Source organism: Octodon degus, unplaced genomic scaffold (assembly GCF_000260255.1).
Source record: "Octodon degus isolate 3935 unplaced genomic scaffold, OctDeg1.0 scaffold01228, whole genome shotgun sequence".
Taxonomy (NCBI): Eukaryota; Metazoa; Chordata; class Mammalia; order Rodentia; family Octodontidae; genus Octodon; species Octodon degus.
The window spans coordinates 5,258-10,363 of NW_004525804.1; the positions used below are offsets into that span (position 1 = coordinate 5,258).

General features: G+C 40.3%; 1 long non-coding RNA gene across 1 annotated transcript; it reads left to right on the forward strand.

Moving 5' to 3' along the window:
* Positions 1-315: 315 nt before the first annotated feature.
* LOC111814895 lies at positions 316-4,435 on the forward strand. The gene is made up of 3 exons (XR_002819757.1): positions 316-377; positions 1,297-1,441; positions 4,285-4,435. It is a non-coding gene; the product is annotated as an uncharacterized LOC111814895 (long non-coding RNA).
* The last annotated feature ends 671 nt before the right edge of the window (positions 4,436-5,106 follow it).

Genomic DNA, 5,106 nt, shown 5'->3' on the forward strand with positions numbered 1-5,106 from the left:
CTTGCTTGAGAGCACAGCTCAAGATATTTTTTAAACTGAGTCTTTAAAAATATTCCTATTCTCCTGTGTACACAGCTAGCATTTGAAATGATTACTTCTTTAAGCTGGGTGACAACATACACAGAAATCACTTCTTAGAAGAGCTGCTTAGAGCTGAGCTCTTCCTCAGATTTTTGTTTTGGCCACTAGGACTCAGCTCGGTGGTCTTCCTAGCTATGTGGTGAAGACAGGACAGGGAAGATGACTCAGGATTTACTGCCCTTTCAAATTTTAATTAAAGCATTTTTAAAAATATTTCAATATTTACATTTTTTTCAGAAAATGTCTTCAAAATTTAAAAATACGAAACGCATCGAGGGACTTGATAGCAATGTATGGTGAGTATCTTAACACATTAATACTTGGGGGGAAAATTTCCTCCATATTTCTCTTTCCTTAGTTGAGAAATTTTAGCCTCATCTAGAGTCCAAAAATAAAGATTTATCTCATTTATCCCTTAAATAAGGGAAAGGGTCTATACACTGGTTTATGCAGTTCCCCAGCATGCGATGCTCTGTGCTGCAATTGGACACGGAGCAAAGGAAAGATGCGCTTGGTTTGGAGCTCACCTGCTAATAACCAAGGAGCATCTCATTAGCTCTGCTGCTACACAGCTGACGACCAAATGGAGCAACAGATGGGAGATGGTTGGGGGGGGGAGTGTGGTTGCATTGTGGGTGTCATGTAACGAGATGTGTGAGTAGCCTTCATTCAGCCATGGTTTTACTAGGTAAATTCATTTCAAGGATGATAATTTTCTTTTTTTACAGGCTTTTTCTTTTTTTATATATTTAGGGAAGGGTCTACAGGGTTTTCAGGGTCTCACTACTAGATCAGACTCATAGTGATCCACCTGTTTACAGCCTCCCAAGAGCGGGGATTACAGGTGCATGCCACCACGCCCAGTCTAGGGATGATAATTTTCTTTTTCCTCAGTAATGGAAATTGAACCCAGGGCCTTTGCACTAAGCCTCATCCAGCCCTTTTTTATTTTGAGACAGGGTGTCGCCCAGTTGTCCATGTTGGGCTTGAACTCACAATGTCCCTGCCTCAGCACCTCCCACAGTGCTGGAAGTACAAGTGAGCCTTTTATAACTTTTTATTGGGAACTCTTAATCTGTAAGGCCAACATAAGTTTCTGTTTTCAACTTTGTAGTAAGACCATGTGATATAAAAAGTAAACTTTGTAAGTATAATACTTATCAATACTAATTTTCTTTTTGTTTTTTAATATTTGTTTGTTTTCCCTAATTTTAGGACTGAATTTACCAAGTTGGCTGCAGATCCCTCTGTGGTAAATCTTGGCCAGGGCCTTCCAGATATCTCTCCTCCAACATACGTAAAAGAAGCGTTATCAAAGATTGCATTTGTTGATAACCTGAATCAGTACACGCGGGGCTTTGTAAGTATATCGGGAGCATAAGGGGCACGAGCTTAAAAAGCTTATGCTGTGTCATGTATCTCCATAGCACTCAGGCAGCCCCAGCTCTGGCCCCCTGATGCCCTTGTCCCTCTTGTCTTCTGTCTCTCACCTCAGCTCGCTTCTCCATCCAGCTGTGATGAAATGCCTCTCTTTTAAACTGCGGAGTTGTGTCTGTTACGCCCAAAAGCCACACAGTTGTCACATAGCTCAGTGCTTGTCTTTCCCTTTGTGATAGCTTGGGAAATGGAAAGAAGGAAAGAGGGAGGCCTTTTTTTGGGTCATGGCACTGGAAATGAGAGAACCCAAAAAGCAGTGAGACTGAGCATAGCCCAGGGTCTAACGGGGTGAGAATCCCTGCTTCCTGTGGAATCTCACTCCTTGATCCACCTGCAGACCCCACCTGACGACTGGGAGGGCGGCTCATGGTACGTACCACACACGTCTAGAACATATGAGGTCCTGCGTTCAGTCCACAGCACCGCCTACAATCAAAGTCCGTGTCCAGACCCCATCTCACACCCACTCCCACACTGCCCTCCCAGCCACGTGTGCGTCCACGATAAAAACCCAGCAGTGAGCTAACAGTAACGAAAATAGAACCAGAATCTGGTTCATTGAAGTCAATCAATCAGTAAGACTTTAGCTAGATTTAGCAATAAAAAATGGAAGAAAGTACAGCATGAGAAATGGAAAAAGAAATTCATTATAGATCATACTGTCACTTAAATAGCCTTAACACTGTCATGAATAATTTTCTGTTAAGCATTTAAATAATAATACCAATTTATACACATTCATTCAGAAAATACAGCAGGATGAAAATATTGCCCTTTTTTTCTGAGAGAGTCTCACTGTGCAGTTCAGGCTGGCCTTGAGCTCACTTTGGAGCCCAGGCTGGTCTTGAATTCACAGCAATCCTGCCTCTCTGCCTCCTGAGTGCTGGGACTACAGGTGTGCACCACTATGCCAGTGCATTTACGGGGCCAGTATGACTCTGTTACGAAACAAGACCAAGAACAAGATGATCCAGTCCAATATTCCTCATGAATGTAAGAAAAATTTAAATTTTCATTAAATCAACTTCAGGCATGTGTCTGTACATGCATGTATATATGTATGTATGTTTGTGAATAGGAGGTAAAAAGCATGCTGACCAAGTGTGCTTTGTCACAGGAAGGCAGGCTTAATGTTCAAAAGTTAGTGATTGCAATTCAGTATATTAATGCAATAAAAAGAAAAATTACACAATCACCTTAGCATATGCAGAAAATACACTTTAAGAATTCACCTATCTTTTTTTTTTTTTTTTTTTTTTTTTTTTTTTGGTGGAACCGGGGATTGAACTCAGGCCCTTGCGCTTGCCAGGCAAACGCTTATTTTACTGAGCTATTTCCCCGGCCCCTCTGGCTGACTTTGAATTCATGAGGTAGCCCAGGCTGGGCCTCAGCTTCCGAGCGCTGGCATCACAGGTGTGAGCCACCGTGCCCGGTTCCCTCTCTTTTTTATTAGGACGTGTGTGCAGTACATAATGACCACATTCCCCACGAGAAGTTGGTGTGTAACGCATCTTAATTCCTGTTTCATCCCTCCCCTCCCTTCCACCCCTCTCCTCTCCCTCATGTCTCTTTATAATACAACCCTTCAGCTACTCAGGAATACTAGAGAATGGAACTTTGTCAATCAGTTAAAACAAATCTATGAGAAAACTACAGATAATATGGACAGAGTACATAATACAAAAAATTGGGTGTCTGTCATCTTAGTCTTCTAACTGTGTACCGTTTCTAATGTCATATCAATTATTCTCTATATATGCTTTAAGAAAAAAAGGTTAAAAAGAGTCTAGAATAAAATCTTAAGGCTTCTTCAAAGTAAACTAATATGCAATCGTATGTCCAATCATATACAACTATAGCTGGTATTCTGAGCAACAGATTTGATGATAAAAATCATGTATCAACCATTGTTAATCAGCTATTGTTTTGAAAATCTGTAACGTGTTATATGTTACCTTGTTTTTGTCTTTGTTTCCGATTTTTTGTTCCTGCTTCTGTTTTTACTTTTAAAAATAAAGTAAAATTAGATTTTAAAAAAATTCAAATTTATTAAAATATGGTATCTAATAATCTTTAAAAAATTGGGAGCAAGAGAAAGATGTCCACTCTCAGTATTGTTTTTCAGAATTGTCTAAAAGTCCTCAACAAAGATGTGATTAGAAAGAGAAAAACTGAAACTGATATTCTGAAAATATCATATACATAAAATACCCTAAAGAAGTCTGGGCATGGTGGCACACACCTGTCCTTTCAACATTTGGGAGGCTGAGGCAGGAGGCTTGCCATACATTTGAGGCCAGACTGGTTACATAGTGAGTTCAAGGCCAGCCTTGATTAAATAGTGAGACCCTCAAAAAAAAAAAAACCCTAGAGGTTCGTTTCTATGTAAATCAAGTATTTTATAAGGATGTATTATTATATCTTTAGTTTTGAAGTAAGTTTTCATGATTAACAACTTTTCATAACTTCACATAGGGAGTCAGGAAAAGCTTTTCGATTGATCACCATTTACAAATACAGATTTCCTGTTGGGTCTGTAATCTTAGCACCTGAGAAGATAAAGCAAGAAGGTCAAGAACAAAAGACTAGCCTAGATAATATAAAGAGGACTTATTTAAAATAAAATTTTTTCATTGAATAATTAAAAATATCAAATACAAGTTTTTAAAATTCTTAAATTTTAGGGCCATATTCCCTCAAAAAAAAAAAAAAAAAAAATGGTTCCATCATCGACTTCAATTGGTTTCTTATTTTTTAATCCAACAGGGACATCCGTCACTTGTGAAAGCCCTGTCCTGCCTTTATGAAAAATTTTTTCCCAATCAAATCGACCCAAATAAAGAAATCCTTGTGACAGTAGGAGCATATGGATCTCTCTTTAATGCCATTCAAGGGCTAGTTGATGAAGGAGATGAGGTAAGTACGTTAACATTATCATGATGTCTGTGCTGATCGCTGTCCTTCATCCCGTCTTTGTATCTTCTACTTGTTTTGCATAATTTTTATTTCCAAGTGTCATAGAATCCTGAGGCATGTACTATGAGGTTAGCAAATCTTAAATGTACAGCTGGATAAAACGCCGTGTACCTATAACCCAGATAAAGATGCTGTGCTTTGCCAGTATCCGGGAGGCTGCGCTGCCTTCCCCGCTTACTCTGTTCTCCAGCGCAGGCTGTCTGCCGTCACCGCAGGTTGGTTCTCACCGCCCTTTTATTTGATGCAAATCCAAACCTACCGCGCACGCTCTTGGGCCCGGCTTCTGTCATTTCTCCTTATACAGCCTATTAGCGGCACCCATTCCACTGCATTAATTCGTTTTTATTTTTATAGCCTACTGAGATAAGAGTAGGTGGAAGTAGGCTAGCAAGGCTGAGGGAACAGAACCCTTTGTCTTCGTTGCTACAATAACCTTTAGCCTGAGCTCGCGCACTGCGTCTTTTCATGCCAGTGTCCCATGAGCGTGCGGATGTACCCGGAAGGCCGGGCCATTTCTGTCACGCAGCACGGTGATGCAGGCCCAGCGCCGGCACTCACCTCACTCATTCACCCTAGTAGTGCCCTAGCACTTTTTTTTTTTTTTTTTTTTTT